The 25,368-nt window shown below is 51.1% G+C and overlaps 1 protein-coding gene and 1 non-coding gene across 5 annotated transcripts in view; both read right to left on the bottom strand.

The window, feature by feature from the left end:
* The window catches only part of PITPNM2 (phosphatidylinositol transfer protein membrane associated 2), a 143,317-nt gene that overhangs the window by 106,846 nt on the left and 11,103 nt on the right, over window positions 1–25,368 (bottom strand). The window lies entirely within an intron of this gene.
* On the bottom strand, window positions 16,689–16,761 carry TRNAE-UUC (transfer RNA glutamic acid (anticodon UUC)). The gene has a single exon. It is a non-coding gene; the product is annotated as a tRNA-Glu (tRNA).

Raw genomic sequence — 25,368 nt, 5'->3', positions numbered from 1 at the left:
GAACAGTCTCAGGCCATACAACCCTCCAGCTTGAAAGACGTCATCCCAGGAGTCCCTCTGAGAATCCCAAGCTCTGGACACTGTCTCCGGGAATCAGAGTGATTGTTCTAGGCAGGTTCGCGGCTTAGGAAGTATGTGGAGGACCAAAGCAAGGAAATGACACAGACCTGGTCTGGTCCCTGGGAGGTTGTGGGGTCAGTTCATAAGCAGATGCTTCCAGGCGCCTCCTTGCCGGGCAAGATGAGGTTATAAACACAGGTCGGTTAGTGCACTGGACACCGGTCGTGAGGGAAGCACAAGAAGGAAAACGCAAGCGGTGGGCCCTTCCTTAGAACCAGGGAAAGGCAGACATGGGGAAAGAGTTAGCAAAAGGCAGCCAGAAGGGGGCTGCAGTGCCGGGGGCCTGCGGACAGAGCTCCAGAGGAGCCCTGGCCCGGACCACCAAGGCCAAGGCAGCTGCTTGCCCTGCCCTGCCGACCCCAGAGCGCTCGAACTGAGGGCCCTCAAGCCTGGCTCTCTGAAAGGTGCCTGGGCGAACGTCCACAAGTGACTGGGAGCAGAGACCAGAAACAAAGCCAGAGAGATGCGGCTCCTGCCACTTGGATGAAGATGACGTACGCTCTCGGGAAGATGTGCGCCACTGAGGCCAAGAGGGCAAACTCAAGGAGTGGGGATCTGGGGCTCTTGAGAAGAGGAAGAACTGGGAGGTGGAAGGACCAGACTTCAGCGGGCATCGCTCACGGGCCGCGAGAGAGGGCCTAAGAGCCTAGAAAGAAGGGGAGGGTCGAGCAATCCGGGTGGAAGCCCCCTCCGTGTTCTACCTGAGTCCTGGGCAGGGCTGGCCGGGTGCCAAGGCACCATGTTAGGAAACGGACTATGGATGCAAGAGGTCAGGAGGGGACACGGGGGACGTCAGATCCCGCCCAGCTGCCTCCCAAGCGCCATGGGGGGACCTCGAAGGAACACAGGACAAGCCCCAGTCTTTGCTCCTGCCCTCTGTACGGGCGCACACGGCCTCCCTCGCTGGCCGAGGCCCCTAATGGGCCACCCATCAGACCTACAGCCCAGGGGGCGGCCGGCCGACCCTCCCACGTGGGGCTGCGGTGCTGAGAGGGGTGAAGCTCCCACAGGTGAAGGAAAGAAGCCTCACCCCAACCTCAGTCTCCATCCAGGGGCCCGAGCGGAGGAGGGGAAGCCAGCGCGGTGGTGGGGACGAAAAGTGTGTCAGTTGCCACTGTGGTCTGAGGTCCTGCCCTTGTCTTCAGCTCTCTTCCCCCTCAGGAGACAGTGACCTTGCCGACGCCTCAGCGGAGACAATGGCAGGAAGCGCCCCTCCCCACGAGCCAGGGAGTCAGGAAGGAAGCGACCGACTCTGAGCCTGGGCCCGGGACCCTTCCCGCCGAGCCCCTACCCCAAGGACGTGCTAGAAGATCTGCTCACCTGCTCAGGATGGCAAAGGTCCTCAGCTTTGGGGAGGAGGCGCTGAGGACAGATGTTCTCCGGCCTGGGACCCCCCCTTAGAGGCAAACCCTCTGCGGATGGGCAGCTCCTGCGTCACGTTGAGCGGATGCAGAAGACAGCCAGGCTGAGCTGAGACAACAACTCCAGCTGCCCCCTGCCCGCCCTCCACGGCCCCACACCTCCTGGAAGGAAGGGCTCCATGCTCCTCTGGAGCAAGGAGCTTCTCTAAAAATAAACCTTGCTCCTTCACCCTTTTCCTCCCCAGCCCCCTGCGAAGGAGATGAGGAGGTGATTTCACATCTCAGAAGGGCCGCCTCTCTCCACGCCACCCTCAACTCTTGCCATCCAGGGCCCAGTGGTCTCGATGTCCCACGCGGCCACAACCTCCTAGGAAGAGCTCAGAGGTAGGTAGGGGGCGACTGAGATCGTCCCCACCATGGGACGTAGAGCAGAGGCGAGAACAGGGAACCTCAGGACGCTGGAACGGCATACGCAAAGCGCAGAGGTGAGAGTGCAGAGCGGGTGCTGGGCCAACACCAGGGCATAAACTCCACACAGGCGGAGTCACACAGCTGCAACTCGGGCACCTGGGATGGTACCCGGTCCACACTAGGTACTGAGTAAATGTTCGCTGGGTAAGCGAGTGAAGCTGAGGAGTTCTGAGTGAGGACGCGCAGATAAGGTGGCCTGAAAGGCCACCACCTCTAACACCACGGAACTTGGGCATGAGGTCGTCGGGAAGGACAAGAACCCCCTTCCTGTAGAAGAAGAAACAGGAAACGAAGGCTCTGTTGGGGCGGGGCCCCTCCAACCAACGTGAGCTGATGTCAGAGCTCAGAGGAGGGCCCACCAGGCCCCCCGGCCAGCAGGACAGCGAGTGACCACGGAGAGGCTGAGAGTCGGGGCCCGTGTTCCCATGCCAGCCCCACCCCCAATACCCAGCTGAGACACCTGGGAAAGAACTGACGCAAAACAACGGGACAAAAAATACAACATAGCACTCTCCCTTCTTAGCACTTGGAGGCCTTTTCACGGCAACTAAAAAGAACGAGCAATTAGAGGAGCCGGTCCATGGTGCCGATGTGGAAACACAGCAGTGAGGGCGCCCATGGCTGAGGCCTTGTCTGTTGCACCCCGTTTTCCCAGGGAGGAGAGGAGGCCCGGGGACTCACCTGGAGACAGGGCCCCCAGCCCATGGGGAAGTCCAGCTCTATCTGGAAAATCATGTCGTGTGCTTCGGGATCTAGACTTGGGGTCCAGTTCCAAGCCCAGCACTGACTAGCTGTGTGACCTTGAGCCAGATACCTGCCATCTCTGAGCCTCGGCTTCCTCGTGTGAAACAGCGATTGTCAGGGCTTCTGCACAGGTTATTGTGTGCTTAGCAGAGCCAGTGCTTTTACAACTCACAGCCTGGCCGAGACGCCACAACTACGGACCCCAGTGCTCCCTCCCTGCCCAGGTTAGTTTCCTGGGATGGAATGCCCACCCTCCATGCCCCGAAAACTCAAACTAGCCGATTGGTACACAGGGAGAAGGGTTCATTGAAATTTAGGAAAGGAAAAGGCAACATCGCTTCAACTGCTCTGCCCACCGAAGGCCTTGGTGTGACAAAAAGGGGAGAGAGCGAGACCTGTGCCTAAGACTCAGGATATGCAATGGAATGGGACAGACAGGAAGCCCGGCACCTGGGCTCCTGCTCTAACTCAGGGCAGAAGGAGAGAAAGAGGCAGGCTCTGGGAGATTCAGCCACTCATCCTGACTCCACAGAGGACCCCAGCACACCACAGCCACAGGCCTCAGTTTCATCCAGGGAGGTGGTTACCTGAAAACACACACACGGTTGTTTCCGTGTCACTGACCATGACTTGTGGGAAACGGCAAGGCAGCACCCAGGCTGGGGAGCCCCCAAACTCTTGTTCTGTCCTGTTGACTGGGGTGGGGAGGGCCAGGCTGACCCAGGGGAGCCCAGAGAAGAGAGGCACCCCAGGGCGCCCTATACAGAGGAGAGAAACACAGGCCACCCGGGGAATCCAAAGCTACCAGGGAAAGAACGTCAGTCCTTCCGACTTGGTGAAGAGGAGTCAATATTTGCAAGAAGGAGTCAATACTTGCAAGAAGCAGGATCGATTAATACGATTTACCCCACGTACATCAGATAAAGTCAGATGTTTAAGGAAGAGAAAATGGCAACTGAGCCCCTGCCCCACCCCAAGCTCCAACGCTGGTGGGCGGTCCTAACCTGCAGGTCTGCGTGGGAAGGCACCGCCGATGTCCTGCTCTCAAGGCCCACAGAAGGGAGCCGGGGACCAGGGCGCCCGTGCCAGCATCCTGCAGGGAGAAGCTCAGCGGGGGAGGGGTGAGACACCTGGTCGCTCTGATCACTCAGCGCCCACTGGGAAATCGACGAAGCCAGGCCTCCTCCTGAGCAACGCCAAAGCAATCCAGATGTGCCCAGAGGGCAGGACCTCTGGGCACATCTGGACCGGGGTCCTGGCAGGACCGGGGGTGTCTGGCTAAAGGAGTCTTCATTTGCACTCCTGGAGGCTGATACACCTGACACTGCCCAGGGCTCCCTCTGCTTAGGAAGACTGCTCAAGGAACCGGAACCCATAGCCCCAGCACACGCGGGAAGCTTTCTTATCTCAGAAGTCCAGCTGGGAGCTCTCAGCCTCAAACCTGAGGTGTTCACCCATCAACCTTTGGGACTGCGGGACCTCAGGACCTCAGGCTGCAGAGGGGAGGCAGGTGGGAGGTGGGGGGCGGGCGGGGGGGCCTGACACATCAGCCCAGAGTTCTCGGTAAGCAGCCACCAGCATCTTGATGCCTGGGGCAGGGGCACGGTCAGCGGGGCGATGCAGGTGACTCTCACCTTCCAATCAAGCCCCTGAACTTGGGCAATACGGGACTGGAGGCCCACCTCCACCAGATTCCCAGAGGCCAGAGACAAGCACTCACAACAAAATGAAAAAGGTGGAGAAATAGATTTCCAGGGAGTCCCAGGTGCAATCAGACTACAAGAGGACAGAACATGCACAGGCACCACGAAAGCCGCCACCCAATCCAGGGCCCCCATCAGGACCCGACATGCTCCCGTGAGCCATGTGTACCGCTCAACACACATTCTTGTTTGTCTGACACATGTGCACCCCCGTACGGTGCCCAGGAGGCAGACAGCAGCCCAGGAGGCCTTCCAGTGACCATGATTGGAAGGCAGCCCCCTGCTGCTATAGAAGCCCTAATTGTTCCAGGAACCGATTCCCAACTCCGGAGCAACAGTTACCCCAGGGGCTGAGGCCAGGCACCGGGGCAACTAGGGACACTAGAGGTAGAAGTAAAAGAAGAGGAGCATTTCATGGTGGCTCGGAAGAACAAAAGTGATAAACTGCAGAGTGAGGGCACAGACGGTGAGAGTTCAGAGGAGGAAGAGAAGCGAACTAGGGAGGTGAAAAGATAACCAGTGACGGCACAGCAGTGGGAGGTGTGGCTGCAAGCGACAGAGACTGGCTTCTCACACGCACACCGCCCACCCCAGCGCAGTCCCACGCTCCCTCCGGGGAAGCCGTAGCCAATTCTGCAAATTCCTCTTTGGGATGGAGCTGCAGGGGCTGAAGCTCCATCTCTGCCCTGCACCGACATGCTTGACCCCCAAAGAACAAAACACCCCAGGTGTCCCAGGTTCCAGGTCCCCGCCCGGCACGTGAGCCCCACCGGCTTCCCCGCTCCATCCCACCAGAACCCCCAGCTGGCCCTCACACGCCCTGCCTCTGCACAGCTTCTCCTCTGTTCTGTTCCTTAGCTTTCATCACGACACCTCCAACCCCTCTGTGAGGTCAGTGGCAATCTCCCCATTTGAGGGGTCAGGAAACCCACCGAGAGGGTTAGGGGTCTGCCACGGCAACACGCCAGTCAAAGGCGAGCTGGCTTCTACACACCCGCCCCACTCCCCTCCACTGTGCCGCCTCCCCCGGGGTGAGAAGGTCAACAGTGACTCACACCCGGCAGAATGAGATCAGCAGTGGCTGCAAGAAAAGAAGCGCACTCTTCACACAGGGGTGCACGGCGGGGAAATGATTCTTCTGACACAAAAGCATTTAAAATCCAAAAAGTGAATGCAGGGTCAACTTAAGGATCGAGGCAGCTCCTCGGGGGACAGAGCTCTAGGGGCAGGGGGGCAAAACAACGCTGGAATAAAGTAGGAAGATGCTGCCAGAGGACTCAGGTTTCCTCCCGTGACCTCTCACACAAAAGGCGAAAAGCAAATCAACCCACTCCCTTTAAGGGAATGAAAAATCAAAATAGAACACAAGTCTGTGCTGAGATTTGCTGTAGACGTGTTCCATGCACACCTGTAGCTGTGGTCATGGGGGGCTGCGGGGTGGGATGAGGCTCTGGAAGTAAATAATGCACAGTGTGTTGCTGTTTACCAGGAACAAAAACATTTTATTCCTTTGAGTTCTTCCCCCATTTTTACTGAAGTATAATCAACAAATAAAATCTTGATATACTTAAAGTGTATAGCCATAAAAAGAATGAAATAATGCCACTTGCAGCAACACAGATGGACCTAGAGATGATCATACTAAGTGAAGTAAGTCAGACAGAGAAAGACAAATATCATGACATTGCTTATATGTGGAATCTAAAAAAAATGATATGAATGAACTTAATTATAAAACAGAATTGGACCCACAGATATAGAAAACAAACCTATGATTATCAAAGGGGAAGGGGGGGAGGGATAAATTAGGAGTTTGGGATTAACATATACACGTGACTATATATAACAGAGATAAACAACAAGGACCTACTGTACAGCACAGGGAACTAAACTCAATATCTTATAATAACCAATGATGGAAAAGAATCTGAAAAATAATGTATATGTATATGTATAACTGAATCACTTTGCTGTACACCTGAAACTAAGACAACATTGTAAATCAATCATACTTCAATAAAAAAAAATAAAGTGTATAGCGTGATGACTTGAAAGACGTATGCACTGTGAAAGGATTCCCACCATTGAGTTTATTACCCTATCACTGCATATTTGTTTTTTGTTTTTTTGTGGTGAGAACACTTAAGTTCTACTCTTTTTTTTTTTTTTTTAATTTTATTTATTTATTTATTTATTTTATTTATGGCTGTGTTGGGTCTTCGTTTCTGTGCGAGGGCCTTACCTAGTTGTGGCAAGTGGGGGCCACTCCTCATCGCGGTGCGCGGGCCTCTCACTGTCGCGGCCTCTCGTTGCGGAGCACAGGCTCCAGACGCGCAGGCTCAGCAATTGTGGCTCTCTGGCCTAGCTGCTCTGCGGCATGTGGGATCTTCCCAGACCAGGGCTCGAACCCGTGTCCCCTGCATTGGCAGGCAGACTCTCAACCACTGCGCCACCAGGGAAGCCCCAAGTTCTACTCTTTTAGTAAATCTCCCTTATACAATACAGTGTTGCCAACTGTAGTCATCATTTTATACATTAGATCTCTCCTTTCAGTTTTAAATCTAAATCTTCAATATGCAACCTGAATGATTTGCAAAATTGCAGGAGGGTAAAAAAAAAAAAAAAAAAAGAAGAAAAGAAAAAAAAAACCCAACCTTTGAAGATAAGAACCAGAGAAGTCAGAATTGCTTTCCTGAAAAAATTTCGGATCCCTAACTGTTTTAGTCAATGGACATGAATTAGTAAGTGAATCTGTTTCTCTACACAATTTCTATTAATAGAATATCAGTCTCTCCTCATCCCCACTAAATAAATGTCAAACAAACACTTAAAGAATACTGGTTTGATGGGGGTGCCAAATTACTAGCTTGCCCAGACATCCACATGTTTCAGGCTGGCCCTGGTTGAAAGCATAAGTTCCAAACGAGTGGGGAGCACGGCTGGAGTTGAACACTCTTGTTTCCAACCCCCGTTGACATGGAGACCATGAGGCAGGTGGCTAAAGAGTGGGCAGAGAAGGACGGATGCAAATGGCAGTGGTACCCAAGCAAGTTGTCCAGGTTGCTGGCAACAGGCGGGGGCAGCCCAGCTTTCGATTCCATCTGAAGGCTTGGCTACTAATTTTTTGATTTATTAAGATGTGATTCTCATGCCACAAAATTCACCCTTTGAAAGTGTACAATTCAGCGGCCTTCAGTACATTCACAAAGTCGTACAACCATCACATCTCTCTAGTTCCAGAATGTCTTCATCACCACCCCCCCAAAAGAAATCCCGTACCTATTAGCAGTCACTCCCCACACCCCCTCCCTCCAGCCCCTGGCCAACACCATCTGCTTTCTGTCTCTACAGATTTGTCTATTCTGGACATTTCGCATAAATGGGATCATACAGTACGTGGCCTATTGTGTCGGACTTCTTGCGCTTCTCATCATGTTTTCAAGGTTCATCCACATTGTAGCATGCGTCAGTACTTCATTGTTTTTTGTGGCTGAACAACACTGCATTGTGTGGATCAACTGTGTTTTGTTTATCCATTCATTTGTTAACAGACACTTGGGTTGTTTCCACTTTGGGGCTATTAAGAATTGTGCTGCTAGGAACATTCGTGTACAAGTTTTTGTGTGGATGTATGTGTTTGATTTAGGTATATACCTGGGAGTTCCTAATTTTTTATTTTTTTTTTTGCCACACCACCCGGCAGGCGGGATCTTAGTTCCCTGACCAGGGGGATTGAAACTGTGCCCCCTGCAGTGGAAGTGCAGAGTCTTAATCACTAGACCGCCAGGGAAGTCTCCAGGAGTTCCTAATTTTTAATAAAATAATTTAAAACAAGTAATACATCTGTATTTCTGAAAAGATTTAAAAAGCATGAGAGTGAGTTTCTCTCTCGTCCCTGTTCCCCAGCACCTGGTTCCTCTCTCCAGTGTCAGGTTAATTCTCCCAGAGACGCCTAGACATAATGTACACCCTGCTGCATTTTACAGACAGCTGGCAGGAGGAAACCTGACAACTAGATGAGGCCGGAATCAGCTTAGTGATGCTTTGGAAAGAGCACAGGGCCCAGTCCAAGTCCCATCTCTGCCGTCTGTCGGCAGCCTGCCCCTGGAAAGCGGCTTAGCGGAGGGAGGCGCCCTAGGTGGACGGGTTTTGACGTCTGGCTCTGCCGTCTCTTGGCTCTGTGGCCTCAAGCCCGCTGCTTAACCCTTCTGGACTCCGTTCCCTTATCTGTAAGAGAGCGCTAACACGACTACCTAGTTCACGGGACCGCCACAAAGGACCCATGAGCTCAGGAAAGCAAGTGCTTAGCACTGTGCCTGGCACACAGTAAGCACCCAGTGTTTGCTGCCGCTGTAATTACTGCTGCTACTGTTTGCTACCCTGTGACCCGATCCTCGGTTTCCCCACCTGGAAAATGGTGGTAGGCACCTCCCATGCACGGTCACGGTGTGGAACACACGAGACCCCTGGTGCGCCACCGTTTCTGAGTAGTGGGAGCTCCGGGAAAGTTAGGATGGCCACGCTGCATCCCCACATCCCCGTGTCCTGCTCCAGAACCTCCCCAAAGGAGAGGCCAGGTCTCCCGGCTCAGCCTCCGCAGCCCTGAGTTCTCCGCCCCCCGCCCCCAAGCCCAGAGGAAGAGCCTGCAACCTGGACCCCACCCCTGGGTGGGGTGGCTGGGTTTCTTCTTTCTTGTCCGTTTCCAGCCACCCCCCCTCCGGGTCCTTCTCTCTGCTTTCTCAACACACTCGGTTCTGAACCTGAGCTTCTGTCTCTGAAGGCAGCAGGGAAACCCTCAGAGACCTTCAAAGTGGAGAGACCTCAAGTGAGGAAGGAAGCCTTAGCGGGGGCCATTAGAAAGCTGTTAGGAGCGATTTTCCCCCAGCTGGCAAAAGGCAAAACAGGGCCTGCAGAACACACCCAGGCCTGGGAGGGCAGAGCAGGGAGAGGAGCTGAACAGTGTTGCCTTGAGCGTGTAAAAGTTCATGGGGGGAAAACACCCAACACACACACACGCACACACACATGCGCGCACACACACACGCACACACACATGCACACATACGCGTTCGCGCGCGCACGCGCACACACTCACACGCGCCTAACAAAAAGGAGAAATTCTTAGCCTGCGGCAGTGGTAGCATTATGTAAAATCCCAAACCCACAAAAATATCATTTGGATGATAAAAAGTTAAATTTAGCTAAGTACAGAGTGACTAATACTACGAGGGAGGGGCGGCACCCCCAGTTGCCTGGAGCTGATACAGCTGGTTTTTAGAAACTTTTGACAAGTAACCAGGGCCTGGTGCGGCCCAGAATAACAGATTATGTAATAAGAGGCGCAGCCATTAGCAATACAAAGCAGACGGCAAGCGCTGCAGCCTCTTGGAGGGAGGGGACCGCTGAGGTCTGGCTGGAGCTTCTCCCACAGAACGGAAGCCTGGGCGTTCCGGAGGCATCCAAGAGTGGAGCCGGGCCTTGGCAGGTTAGCGTGAGTGGATCACCCAGCCTCTTCTGCAAAGAGCTCTTCCCAGGGTATCTGTGCCGGATGGTTACTTGGGTGGCCTCCAGTGGGCCAGGGCCCCGTGGAGTCCCTGTCCTTCGAATCCAGTCCGGCCCGATGACCTGTTTTAACCAACAGAACGGCGAGGGGTAGAGAGGCAGGGAGTGACACTGTGCCGGCTTAGGACCCGAGCCTTAGGAAGGCCTGGCTAACCACTGAAGACACAGACTCGGAGGGGAACCAGTGCCTCAGCTGATACAGCCAAGCTCCTGTACCCAGCCACCTGCCACGGGAGCCGGGCCGTGGTGGAAATGCATCTTCCACCCCCCGTCAAGCCGTCCCAGCTGACACCAGCGGAGCAGAGATGAGCCATCCCCGCCAAGCCCTGTCCAAACTGCCGCGTCATGAACAAAAAAAATGGTGCTTTCAGCCACTAAGTTGGGGAGCACTTCGTTGCAGCAACAGAACACTGACGCAGTGGTCAAGCTCTCTACTGGGTTTTGGGGAAATTTCTATTCCTAATGTGAGACTTGTGAAGATTTTTCACACTCTCACATATGAGTCACTAAGAGAAGTCAGTGCTTGAATGAGTCTGAGGAAGAGACTAATTTTCCACTCCCCAAATCCCAATGGAATAAATGCTGAAGTCAAGCCTTGCGCTGAGTTTCAAAGAGCTGCTGGGAAGGCTGTGGGATTTCTCCAATGATCCAATAGACTAACCAGGCCGTCAGTGGATCAATTCAAGCTGTCACTTAATGACGTGACTTTCACTCGTCCTCTCCAGAGCAGGGGCTTGTACAGTGTGGACAGAGGTACTGACGGAACTCCCTGTGTGTGGTGTCACAATTCCAGGTGTGAGGGCTGACAGCAAAGCTCTAGCTGGCCGACTCTTGGTAAGTCAGTTCCCCTCTCTGGGCCTCACTTTCCCATCTGTACAGTGAGAGGCTGATGTTTAAAAGGCCTCCCCAGGTGTGGAGAAAAGGGAACCCTCCTGCACTGTTGGTGGGAATGTAAATTGGTGCAGCCACTATGGAGAACAGTATGGAGGTTCCTTAAAAAACTAAAAATAGAACTACCATAGGACCCAGCAATCCCACTCCTGGGCATATATCCAGAGAAAACCATAATTGGAAAGGATGCATGCACTCCAATGTTCGTTGCAGCACTATTTACAATAGCCAAGACATGGACGCAACCTAAATGTCCACTGACAGAGGAATGGATAAAGAAGATCTGGTACATATATACAATGGAATATTGCTCAGCCATAAAAAAGAACGAAATCATGCCATTTGCAGCAACACGGATGGACCTCGCAATTATCATACTAAGTGAAGTAAGTCAAACAGAGAAAGACAAATCTCATATGATATCACTTGTGTAGAATCTAATTTTTTTAAAATGATATAAATGAACTTATTTAGAAAACAGAAACAGACTCACAGATTTCGAAAACAAACTTGTGGTTATCAAAGGGGAAACATGATGGAGAGGGATAAATTAGGAGCTTGGGATTAACATACACACACTACTAGATATAAAATAGATAACCAACAAGGACGTACTATATAGCACAGGGAACTCTACTCGATATTCTGTAATCACCTATATGGAAAAAGAATCTGAAAAAGAATGAATATATGTATATGTATAACTGAATCACTTTGCTATACACCTGAAACTAACATAACATTGTAAATCAACTATACTCCAATAAAATTTCTTAAAAATTAAAAAAACAATAATAAAAGGCCTATCCATTCAGCTCCAACATTCTGCAATGCCGTAGTTTTGGCAGAAGGGAAGGCAGCACTGAAACAGAATCCAAAACACTGAACAAAGTCCAAATGACTTGCATCTAGTTTACAAGGCAGACACACACACACTGGAATCCTTACCTCTGTCCCCTTGGAACCTCACTCTTATCTCTGTGTCCTTCATTTGAATTTGTTCCTTCCACAACATTCCCTGTGGAAATCCAGCGTGGTCCAATTTCCTCTTCCTAAATTACACTTTTGGCCCCTGGATTCTTAGTGGGACTGTGTGATTAGTTCTGTGCGTAGAGGGATGTACACCCCGCTTTCCGGCCTGGCCCCTAAGACACCTCACATGATCCTCTAGGCAGAAACTCCTAACTGAGGACAATCTACATGCAAATGAGTAAACAACAACAACAACAACAACAAATCTTAGTTTTGGGCTTCCTAGTAGGCAAAGCAAAGAGGGAAATACGCTGGCCACAGAGCTCTGCTAACAGGGAAAAACATACTGTTCATGATGAGAATCATTCTTTGTTCTGGCCGAAAGCTCTGAGAGGAAGTCTCCCCAGGGTCTCTGGGTGAGGGAATCGGTGTCTGGCAGGAGGCAGCAAGAGGAGACCAAGCTTGCCCCGAAGTCTGTCCCCTCCACGGCAGAGGGCCAGCTTTTCAGGCCCTCCTGTGGCCTGAGTGGCGCTTGACTGCGGCGAGCATAATTCTTCATCCTCATTAATGTCAACACGGCAGCACCATGATAATGACGGAAAATATTTACATGCCCGTACCACGACGGGTTGTTTAGACCATCTGGCTACTGGATGCGGTAAAAGTATTGTCAAACACACGGCCTGTCCACGAATGCTGTGCCTCAGCACTGATGGAGGCCGGGCTCCGGGGTTCAGGCGGCATCCCAGGTCCCATCCGCATCATACACTGGACCACGGGGGACCCGAGAGGCCATCTCACGTCTTGGCCGGCCTGGACCCGCCATCGGCCTCAGGCCCCTGCAGGTCGGGAGCAGGGCCCTCAAAGTCCCACCCCTGCTCCGTCTGGGTGAGCACCGATGATAACCTCCTGACACTATCAAGAATCTCTCTAGGACTCAAGTGCTCCAAACAAGACTCACTCGGCAAGGCAGCCCCGATTCTGCAGCCACCGCGGGATTTCTCCAGGGATCTCATGGGGCTGCTGGGAATTCTCAGAGGCAAACAGCACCGTTCGCTTGTGTCTGAAGCCGCTTCTGCCTGAGCTTTCTCTCGCTAGGGAGGCAGAGACAAGGATGAGGCACCACCGCTCCAGAAGGATGGAGGAGGGTGAGCTTAACCTCGCCTCATTGAGAGCTGCTTCTTCCTTCTGTCCGTGTGGCTCTGCTGAGTTCTGAGACCAGGCTGAATAACAGAGTTTTTTTCTGGGTTGACGTTAAATTTTTTTTCCTTTTTCTTTCTTTCTTTCTTCTTTTAAACTTGGGGTGTTTGGGCGGGTGGTTTTATTATTATTTTCTTAATTTTAGTAAAAGCAAAAAAAATTCCATTCGGAGCTCGTTTCAAAATTAGCAATTTTCTTAATGGGAAGCATACGCTCGCCGCCCACACAAGGAGCTGTGTCAGCTCGGCAATCACAGCGCCCAGTGAATATGGTGAGTCGTGTCACCTTCCTGACAACCGTGAGTCAAATGGAAACTCATCACAGGTGGCTGGGAGGCCAGGGGCCTGGCTTGAAGCTCTGATGAGGGCTTTCAGAGAGGCACGTCTGTGGGGAAGGTCGGCGGTGTTTCCGTCCACTATGAACCCACAGCTTTAGAGTCTTTTCATAACAAACACCCTCGAAGATTTAAAATGCGCCAGCCAGAGCGTTTAGGGCCTGTGGGAGCACACGGACCAGGTTCAAGTGCCAGCTGGCCACCTTGCCTCCTGGAATCTGGATTTTGACTGTGAAGTGAGGGTGAGTGACACAGCTCGAAGCAGCTTCCTGCCCTGATAGTCACCAGCTGGTTCTCTAGTCATCAGGTGGCTGGGATGCACTGGCCCAGGTCAGGGGTCTCTGTGGCCATGGACTCAATCGAGGGTCACAGTCTTTCCCAGGACTGGCTCTTCTCTCTCTGCAAGTAGGGTGAGGACCACAAACCCCACACAGGGAGAAAGGCCCGTGAAAAAAGTCAGAGCCTGAGGCCGGACATAGCCCAAGGCTCAGGAGTTTGCAACCCTGGCCCAGGAGAGCAAGCACGTGTGCACATCCACATGCTCTAAAAGCACTGAGACCAGCAGCACGGGTTGCCTGACAATACATAGTTTGGGACGACAGTTTGCACTGGTAACACACCTAGCACCCCAGTGAGGCCGGGTGGCCATGCAGAGGCCCAGGCGACATCTCTGGGCGGCATTTCAGATCCCTCAAGCCCCAGGAGAGACAGCTGCTAGGAGCCACCAAGTAGTTTCAAACAGATACCTGCTCTGCTCACCGGCTTCTAGACAGGGGTGGGCAAATGCCCTTTTAGCAAAGTGAACTGCTGGGGACACAGGAATATCGTGATGAAGACCACACCCAGGTCACTGCTTGCTTCACTCATACCAGGCTCCAAAAACATCCAGCAGCAAGCCAGGGACAGGCTTCTTGTTTAAACACAGAGATATAAGACAGCTAAGTGTGGGCCCAGCGCCTCGGGACGTGGAGTAGCTTAGCCCCGGGCCTCCTGAGTCGGAGCCAGGATCTTTTCCAGACCATGGAGCCCCTGCAGGCCCAACCCGAGCTCCTACCGTCTCCAGCCTTCAATGCCTCCTGCCCTGGCTCCCGCGTCCCAGTGGGCTGCTCAGCACCATGCACCGCCAGGCCCCCGCCAGTTCACGGCGAAACGAGAACCACACGGTTAATGGAGCAAGTCGTTCTACAAGCTCTGTTTATTCTCTTTTTATTCTTAGATTAGACCTTTCCTATTTCTTACTGTCCTTTGGTTCATGAGAGGATGGCTATGGGGAATTGTAGCTTTTCTCTGTGTGTGGTTAGTTATTTATAACATAAGTTTTACCATTTTAATTCCTCGTAAGTGTACTTCGTCGGCCTTCAGTGTACGCACAGTGCTATGCAACCGGCACCACCACCCGTTTCCAGAGCTTCCTCATCACCCCAAACACTCAACACTAACTCCCCATCCCTCTTTTCCCCCAACCCCCGGTAATGTCTGTGAATGGTACCTCTTTATGTTTTTATTTTATTTTTATTTTTGGCCGCGTGGCGTGTGGGATCTCAGTTCCCTGACCAGGGATCGAACCCGCGCCCCCTGCATTGGAAGCGCAGAGTCTTAACCACTGGCCCGCCAGGGAAGTCCCAGAATGGTACCTCTTTAAAAATAATGTCCTTACTTGGCAAAATTATTTTGTAATCTTATAAGTCCTGGTGTCATTTTAAAGCTCCTGGTGCTTCTCAGATACTCAGTGATAAACAAGCTGACACAGGAGGGGGCAGGCAGCTGCTGTCCCCCATCCCCACCAGGAAGGAACCTTCCAGGCCACAACCAGTCTGGAGGGATCAGGGGCGGCCCCCTCGGTCGTGTTCGAGTGGGCACCTAATGGGAGACGGCTGGCCAGGAACTCTGCTAGAGCTGCCCTTTGCAGTAGAAAGGCTCTCACCCGGTTTTCTCCAGATTTTCATCTTACTTAAAAGCTCTTCCTTGCCTGGGGTTTTAAGGTTAAAAACCACTGCCTCGTGCTCCCACGTTCTAAGTGGGAGTGTCGATTGGTCCTACCTTCAGGGAGAGCAATTGAGCAGTAGCTACCGACAATAAAAGGAAAACACTCCTTGACCTGGCAGTTCTGCTTTGGGGAAATTTATTCCGCAGATTTGAAAGCCTATTTGCATGAAAACCTACATACCGGGAGACTCACTGAGGTACTGTTTGCTCCCAGTCTTCCACGATTAGAATGCAAAACTCCATGGAAAGGGAGCTGGCTTAAGAAATGATGGTGCATAATAAGGACCTACTGTATATAGCACAGGGAACTCTACTCAGTACTCTGTAGTGGGCTATATGGGAAAAGAACCTAAAAAAAGAGTGGATAGACGTATATGTATAACTGATTCACTTCGCTATACATCTGAAACTAACACAACATTGTAAATCAACTCTACTCCAATAAAAATTTTAAAAAGAAAAAAAAAAAAATGGTGCTGCATCCATCAGCCAAACACTAAGCCCATCGTTAAAAAGCCTGGGCAGCCCAAATGAACTAACAGAGGACCACCTCCAGATTTACGAATTGGTAAGTCAAAACAGCAGGTGAATAGGGAAGCAGCCATTTGTGGGGTTCTTTCTTATGTAACATATATTCATGTATGCAGAGAATCTCTCTGAAGAGTATACACACTGGGAGACTGCAGGCAGGGAACAAAGAAGTCTTACATTTAACTCTCAGCCACTTGCCATTTGGTACCAAGTGTAATGTATTACTTATCCAAACAATGTTTTTCATACCAAATATGGTCTTTACTAACTCCTTTGGTTTTTGACTACTTTATTGTAACCTATGAACTTGTAAGTTCCATAAAGCGAGAAATGTATCTTATTTATCTTTTTCCTTCTCCCAGTTTTATTGAGCTACAGTTGACAGCACTGTGTATGTGTTTAAGGTGTACAGCATAATGATTTGATCTAATTTATCTTTAAAACCTTGTCAATGTCCCGTATAACGTCACATACAACTTTTTGGGTGTTTTAGTAATTTTTTGAAGCCATGAAAGAATTGAGTGAGTGAATGATTAAGTGAATGATGAGTGAAGAAAGGCATTGGAAAAATAAGTAATGTTCTTTAAATACTAGAAAACTGTGAGTCTTGAGTGGCCAGGGAAAGAAAAGGTTGAGGGGATGCAGGAACTGATTGATCGTGGAGATCTAGGTAGAAAAATCAGACGCAGTAATATTGAAGGAAGGTATACACCACTCACAGGACAGTGATGTTCATGTTAAAAGTTTAACTGAACAAGTGTTTTTTGGTTTTTGGGTTTTTTTGGCCACGCTTCGCAGCTTGTGGGATCTTAGTTCCCTGACCAGGAATTGAACCTGGGTCCTCGGCAGTGAAAGCGCAGAGTCCTAACCACTGGACCACCAGGGAATTTCCCTGAAAAAGAGCTTTTAAATTTTAATAACTATTTTAGATTTTTTTTAAAAAGCCAACATTTAATGTTTCTTTTGAAACAGCAGAATGCAAAAATAATAAAAATAATAATGGGTGGCCCAAACGATTTTAAAATACATTTTTTGAAACCACATTACATCTACCTTTTAATTCCATGAGCCACCTATTCCTAAAGAATCAGAAAGTAGATCGAAAAACCACCACTCTCCAGTGAGTTGGTTACAAGGTTTGAGCACACATACCCAGCTTGGGAGCGCTTGCCTGTGATCCTCCACGAGCCAGCCCGCAAGCTGGCAGCAACCCTGACCACTGAGAAATGGGCTGACTAGCAGAGCAAGGCCGCCAGGCTTCAAGGAAAAAGCTTCCGCAAAGCCCGAGGACTTCAGCCCTCGGAGAGTTATACCGGCCCCCTTGGCCACCCATACAAACAACGGTGGCTAAAATCAGGCAAAAAATGAACAGAAGCAAAGCCACACTGAGGAGAGGACAGGAAAAGAAATAAGGAGGAGGGAAGGCTACCTTCAAAGGAATTAAGGGAGCCCGGGGTTCAGCCAGAGGGATGTCTGGCAGACGCAACCCCGTCCAGCCCTTCCAAGGCCTCCCAGGACGGCCCGGTTTGTTCGTGACACCAGAACTTCATCTGCATCTGGGTAGCCCCAGCCAGCCAGATGACTCAGCCATCCCTAAAAGACTGAATTATACCAAGGGCTCGCTGTTTATTCAAAGAGAGGCAAGACATGTCTTTGAGAAGCAGCAGGATCATTACCAGGGAAATGTGAAGGATGCCTCAGTCCCCACCAAGCTGGCTCGGAAGGTGTCCTCGTGCTGATTTCTAACAGGAGTTCATGGTTTCCTTCCAACAAGCGGACTCTTCTCACCAGCATCTCCTTCCCACTCAACACGGTGGCCTTGGGGAGACCAGAGCTGGGACCTGTGACAAACCCCGGGGAGGACTCCGACAGCCCCGTCCCCGAGAATGAGGAAGGTCCGACCCTCCTCAAGTGGCTTCCATCGTCCAGGATTGGTGCTGAGCTGAAATAACGGGGTCCCAGCCCTTGTAACAACAGCTCAGTGGTGTGCAAACATGTTCAAGACTTCTCGGAGATTCTGCAGAAGGACCCTGCGAGGATGAGGTTGTGATCCCTCCCTCACAGATGAGGACATTCTGGTCCCGAGAGGCTAAGCAACTCATCCGAAACCCCGCAGCCAGCAAGCGGCACAGCCAGGCTAGGGACCGGGTCTCCTGACTCCCGGTCACACCTCCGTGACCGAAACGCTAAATGGGAGGCTAAGCTCTAAGGTGATCCGGGATACTGAGCCATGCACCATTATTCCTGCATTTCCCGGGAATCTGGGCTCCAGGAGGCAAAGGAGATCCTGGCAGTTGCCTGAGGCTGCCAGGGTGTTACTGTCATTTCTAACCAGAAAATAAGGTCACTGGCTTGTGGACACCCGAGCAAACAGGTGCCAGAGGTGTCCCTTCTGGTAACGTTGACCAACCAGTGCCCACCTGGGAAAGTGATGGCGGTTTCATTTTTATTTTTTGACTTGGCCATCATACCATCTTATTACTTGGAATTATTTTTCAGTGTATCTACTTTGAACACCTAAGCTGTATCCATCTCAAAACATCAATTGTGCAACTTTGTTTCTAAGAGTTCTGTTCTGCTTCTTTCCTAGCCCCTGGCACTGGCTTCACTCCGGAGTGATGATTATTAGTGGGAGAGGGTTTGCTTGGCAACTGACGTTAAGGGAAGGCCTCTTAGAGCAGCATCTTCTAAATGCTGTTTGGCCCCAAAATCTCTTTTTGACACAATCTCCAATAGCATTCTGTGCTCCTCAAACACACTTTGGGTAATGCTGTAGAGTGTTGTAGATGTTATCATGCTGAATCTCTGTCTACCCCTCAGTCGCTATGTTTTTAAGAGTAATGGATGTTGAACTTTATCAAATGCTTTTCTGACATCTATTGAAAGCATCTAAGTTCTTTTCTTCTTCTTTTTTTTTCTTTTGGTAGGTCTCCTAGTCTTTAATCATCTGCTTATGACTTTGAGGCTGGTCCACAACCCAATGTAACGAGCCCTTTGCTGGGTGCCAGAATGGGGGAGCACGGAGAGAGACACCCAGCAAATAGCTCTTGCCTACAGAGGAAAGGGAGGGGAAAAGAACATGAAGAACACACACACACACACACACACACACACACCCCATCTGAATGGTAGGCTAGTATTTGTGAATTCATGTATCACACACAAGGCACAGTGAGGACCCCAGGAACCACACATGAGTCAGGGTAATCACGGAGGGCTTCCTGCAGGAGGTGGCAGGGGGGATTTAGAGACAGGCTGGAAATGAGGGCATCTGGATTTGAGTCTTGCCCCACATGGAGTCCAAGGGCATGATTTCCTCGCCTATAATTTTCTCAGCAATAAAACAGTAATAATCACAGACCAAGAGACCTTTGGAGGCACCCAGTTTAGCCTCCTTCATTTGCAAACTCTAGAGGCCGGGGTTCAAAGAGGAGAGCTGATTTGTCCAAGATCACCGAGCCATCCCTACCGTCTTTCTTGGTTCCAAGGGGCGGGGGGAGAAACAAAGAAAGCTTTTAGATCTTGGGCAGAAAGGAAGCAGAGAACACCCAGTGTGTCGGGACTCTTTCCCTGTAATAAACGTTATTGTTGCCACCTTGAAAGTTGGCTGAGTCAGGAGGCGGCCAGAGGGCTAGACTCAGGGTGCAGAGGCCAGCGGTCAGAGGAGCCTGGCCGGGAAGAGGGGAAGATTCTGGAGCCACCCCTCCCCAACCCCCGCAGCAGCCCCAGGTCTTCTGCATCAACATACCTGCACAGACATACAAGGATGGCTTTCACAGTTATTCATTCACTCACCTATTCATTCAACAAGTGTAGGGACTATACTGAAGAGTGTCCCCCCCAATTCATGTCCTTCTTAGAACCTGAAAATGTGACCTTATGTGGAAATAGGATCTTCGCAGATATAATTAATGTGAGGTCAAACTGGATTGGCGGGGGGAGGGGGGGCGCTGGATCCAGTATGACTGGCGTTCTTATAAAAAGAGAGGAGACACAGAGACACACGCACAGAGGGAAGACAACCATGTGAAGACAGAGACAGAGATGGGAGGGATGCAGCTATAAGCCAAGGAACACTGAGGATGGCCGGCCACCACCAGAAGCTGGGAGCGAGGGATGGGACAGATTCTCCCCCCACGCCCACAGGAGGAACCAATCCTAAATTTGGACTTGGGGTCTCCTGGACTGAGAACGAATAATTCCTATCGTTTTAAGCCACCCAGTTTGTGGTGCTGGGTTACACAGCCCTGGGTTAGGAGCCCCAGGGCTTTCCCCACGGAACAGGGGGCCCTGGGAGGCAGAGGGAGTGTTTGGCCTGGAATCCCTCAAATCACATCATCCTCCCCCGCCCCAATCAACAGGCCTCGTCCTCCCAGCCGCCATGCCGCCCATAGCCTGTGACCGAGCATCGCCGTACCTCCCCGGGCCAGACACAGGAACCCAAGCTTCATTAAGCTGCGAGGCACCAGGTACCACGCTAGGCACTTCCACACACATTGTCCTTTAAACATCAGGATCAGCCAAAAGGCAGGTGAGGACACAGCAGCTCCAAGAGAGAGCAGGTCTGCGGCAGAATCACACTCCAAATCTGCCTGGCTGTCTGCATGGGGGGGCATGGGTGATTCTCTGGCATACTTCCCAGCTCCCCCGGGGCTGCAGCACCTGCCCCCGGCAGGCCCATCTCCCACTCGCTCTGCAGCTGTGGGGACCCCAGGCAGTTGGCATCTGGTCTTTGAAAAGGTATTTATCTTTCCACTCCCTGAGAGCGAGAGAGAGCCATAAAAGGCCATGCCCGACGTCAGGTGCACAAGCGTTCCATAGAGACAGATGTCGTTCACACACAGCGATTGGGCCCGGCCAGTGGCTGCCAGGGTGCCTCCCCCGGGGGGCACGAGAGCCTGGGGTGCAGACTCGCCGCTGAGCTGGGGGGCCTTGGCCAGGCCACAGGTGTGGGCGTCTCATAGGCAAAAGCAAGGTGTGGTCCAGCCCAAGGCCCACCTGAGGTTCTAGCACAAGCCTGAGAGTTTTGTTTGGGTACCATTTTAATCTTTTTTTTTTTCTTTCTTTTGGCCGCACAGCTCGGGCATGTGGGATCTTAGTTCCCCAACGAGGGATCGAACGCGTGCCCCCCTGCAGTGGAAGCGCAGAGTCTTAACCACTGGACTGCCAGGGAGGTCTCCCATTTTAATCATTTTTAAGTGTACAGTTCAGTGGCATCGATGATATTCCCAGTGTTGTGCAACCACTATTGCTATTTCCAGAACATTTTCATCACCCCAAACAGAAGCTCTGTCCCCACTAACACCCCGCTCCCCCCCCCGACCCCCAGTCCCTGGTGAGCACCATTCTCCGTTCTGTCTCTGAATTTGCCTCTTCTCGGCACCTCACACAAGTGGAATCATACAATATTGTCCTTTCGTGTCTGGTTTATTTCACTCAGCATTCTGTTTTTGAGGTTCATCTGTGCGGTAGCCTGTGTCAGTGCTTCATTCCTTTTCGTGGCCATGTAATGTTCCATCGTATGGATATACCCCATTTTGTTTATCCATTCATCAGCTGATAGGTTGGGTTGTTTTCACCTTCTGGCTATTGTGAATAATACTGCTGTGAACATAGGTGTATAAGTACCTGTTTGAGTCCCTGCTTTCAATGTTTTGGAGTATAATAAACCAGGAGTAGCACTGCTAGTAATATTGTATTGTAGGGATAGACCACATTCTGTTTATCCATTCATCAGTTGGTAACTCTGTGGTTTTTTTTTTTTTCTTTTTGGCCGCACCACGCACGCTTGCAGGATCTTAGTTCCCCGACCAGGGATGGAGCCCGCACCTTCAGCAGTGAAAGCACGGAGTCCTAACCACTGGACTGCCAGGGAATTTCCAGTAACTGCGCTTAACTGTTTGCGGACCCACCAAACTGTTCCACAGCGGCTGCACCATTTCACATTCCCGCCAGCAGGGCACAAGGATTCCCATTTCTCCACATCCTCGTCAACACTTGTTATTTTCTGCTTTGGGATTATAGCCAAGCCGGAGATTTCAGAAGAAGGGAGGAGGCTAGTGCCGCAGGAGCCCCAGACACAGCCCGCTGGTGTCCGTGTGCTTTCGGCCCACCGTTCTGTGCAGAGCTGCAGGAGCACGGGCTGGGGAGTCAAGAGAATCCCGTTCCAGTTCCAGCACCGGTGCTTATGGCTGTGCAGCGCTGGTCAAATACTTTAACCACTCTGAGCCTCAGGTCTGTCCTCTGTGGGAACAGAGCTAACAAGCCCAGTGCACTTCCCGCAGGAGGCGGGGCTGTGAATCTGTGACAGCAACAGAAGAAAGAGTATTTTCAGAAACTCTACAGGGGAGACACATAGGTGGTAGAAAGGGGGGTGGTTTCAACCTCCCTTGATAGATCTTTTATGATAATGTATGGGCAGGACTAGAATACTTTCCGCTTCAACCTCTTCTTTCTCAGCCTTTGAATGGAGAAGCCAAAATACAGGAAAAAGTAGAAAGACAAAGAAGGAGTAGAAAAAATTCTAGATGACCTTTTGAGGGCAGCCTTGGCATCAGAATAATTACTGGACACACACACACATACACACACACGCACCAGTGTACACACAAATACACATACACACACAGCACTTGAACCTCACTGTGGATTCAAAGTTTGCCCAAATCAATTATGTCACCAGATCCAGAGAAGCAGGTATATGGCAGGAATTAGCATCTCAAATTTTCAGGGGAGGAAATGAAGACCCGGGGAAATGAGGCAACCCTGCCCAAGGTCACACAGCACAGCTGAAGTGGAGCCTCCGGACTCCAGTGCAGTTCAGCCAAAGCACAAGATGGCTGTGGACACCGGGCTCCACGCAGGGTGCGGGCCCAGGGCTAGTTCTTCTACAGCAGCAGCAACATCTGTCTGTCTGTCTGTCTCTCTCTCTCTCTCACACACACACACACACACACACACACACACACACACACACACAGTGACTGAGGTCTCCACCGAGCAGCCCAGGCCACGTTCCAGAAAAGAAAGAGGACCCTCTTTCCTCGCTGGCAGGAAAAGCACGGAGCCTCATGGGCCCCCAGCCGGCATCTCCATAGTGACAGAATCACAGAAGATGTGGGGCTAAAAATAAAGCCTCCACCTTCTGAAACCCCCATCTGCTCAGCTGCAGCTGCAGGAGAGCTCGGTGATGCTCAGTGGACAACACCTAAACAGTAAGGAAGGCCCCTCCGCCCTGAGAACAGGGGACAGCACACCTGGGACACCAGGAACGACAGACCATCTGTGCTCCCACGAAAGAGTTTTCCACGGTCGTCACCCACGGGTTCCCAGACAAACCGGCTCCGTGTGAGTCACGCCAGCAAGCAAAAGGCACCCTGACCTCTGGGCACAAACGTTCCCACACACGCACAAGCACCCCATCCATGGCAGGCCTCCGGAGGTACCTCTTAAGCCTTCAAAGTAAGAAGTGTTCCTTTTCCAAAGGCACCAAGGGTTTTTAAGTTTCCTCACTTAAAAAAAGAAGAAGATTTACAAAACGCTTAGCTCCCCAGGTAGGCTCTCAAAAACCTACTTAACTCCAAAATGGGTGCAGCGTGTGGTAAATGGTCTAAAGTAGCCGTTTAGCCGAGAACTTCAGAGCCAGACTGCCTGGATTTGAATCTACCAGCCATGTGACCTTGGGGAAGCCAGCTTTCCCCTCTGGGCCTCAGTTTTCTCATCTGTACAATGGGGTTAACTGCAGAGGTCCATTGAGGACCTAGCTAGTAGAGTAAGTGTCCCAAGAGCTCAATCATTCAGTGGCCCAGTGGGTCATGTTCTTGTTGGCGGGCCAGCCTGAGAACCCAATAGTGAATGGACATCCCAACTGAAAGCAGTCTTTCAAGGTGCCAGCTGTGCATCAGCTGGAAACTCTCTGTATTAGCCAGCACTTTGCACACACTGAATGCCCCCCGCCCCACTCTCCATCTACATGACCTTCCACAAATCAACCCTCAGCCTCAGCTTATCTTCCGAATAAACTATAACACGGATCACAACGTATGATTCCTAGTATGATTATTAACTATATTACGGCTAATTTTAAACGGCCTTAAAATTCTCAAATAGCACACAACAAGTGCAACTCCTCGTTAGTCACGTAGCCCTAAGTTAATAATTAAGCAGCCTTAATTGGTGGGTATGGAAATGTACGGCACAGCCTCCTAGGCACCACTGCACATGGAATTGGCCCGGCCCGGTAATGGATTTCCTAAATCAGCTCACAGAGCTAATTCACGTCGGAAGTTAATTAGCCTAATGAAGGCAAGTGTGACTTAGTGAATTCCAGCCTGACTTTCTGCTCTGACTCAGCCACCCCAGGAGGCTGCCAATGTCATCCTCCTGGCTTCGATTTCCTGGAGCTCCAAGGAAGGGGCCCAGGAGACAGTGCTGCAGGGAACCATGTGTTCCCGGCTCCCCTACTACTATCAGCTGGGAGTCAGCAAGTGCTCAGAAGGCCACTAAGAGGCAGGACACACCTTCTTGTGGGGCTGGCTCTGGAACCTCTGCAAGGGAGGGAACTTCCCAGCAAGTGGCAGTCACAAGTGAGCCCCAGGAGGGTGGAGGGCCAGGCACCGCCAACCCTCACAGCCTATGACTGATGAAGATCAGGGCTGTCCCTGTCCAGGAAGACAGCAGCTCACGTGTGCAGGACAACTGACAGCCCACAAAACCACCCTCTCATCCAGACTCTCACTGCATCCTCCCCTGCGCGGGACCATCACTGCCCCTGTTGGATGGATACAGAAACCGAGGCACAGAAAGGCGCGATCATCAAAGGCCATTCATCTTGGAAATGGTGCAGCTCTTGCCTCCCAGACCCCTAGGCCCTCCTAGTTCAGCTGTCTTTCACTGTTCCCCATCCAGGGGCAAGCCAAAGTCAACATCTCGCTGGCCCAGAAATGGCCCAAGTGTCCATCAACAGATGAACAGATAAACAAAAGGTGGTCTGTCTATACAGTGGAATATTACTCAGCCCTGAAAAGAAAGGAAATTCTAACACAGGCTCCAGCATGGATGAACCTGAAGGACATTCTGCTCAGTGAAATAAACCAGACGTGAAAGGACACACACTGTATGATTCTACTTATACGAGGTACCCAGAGGAGTCAAATTCACAGAGACAGAAAGTAGAATGGTGGGTGCCAGGGGCTGGAGGGAAGAGGAAATGGGAAGTTGTTGTTTAATGGGGACAAAACTTCAGTTTGGGAAGACGAAGAAGTTCCGGACATGGATGGCAGTGACGGTTGCACAACGATGTGAATGTACTTAATGTCACTGAACTGTATGCTGAAAAATGGTTAAGATGGTAAATTTGATGTTATGTGTATTTCACCACTCAAAAAAAAAGAATGAAGTACTGATACATGCTACAACATGGATAAACCTCGAAAACATTGTTACATGAAAGAAGCCAGACACAAAAGGTCACACGTTGTACGATTCCATTTAT

Source organism: Eschrichtius robustus, chromosome 14, assembly GCF_028021215.1.
Source record: "Eschrichtius robustus isolate mEscRob2 chromosome 14, mEscRob2.pri, whole genome shotgun sequence".
Classification (NCBI taxonomy): Eukaryota; Metazoa; Chordata; class Mammalia; order Artiodactyla; family Eschrichtiidae; genus Eschrichtius; species Eschrichtius robustus.
The sequence above is the reverse complement of the archived record's forward strand: the minus strand, read 5'-3'. Positions and strand labels throughout refer to the sequence as shown.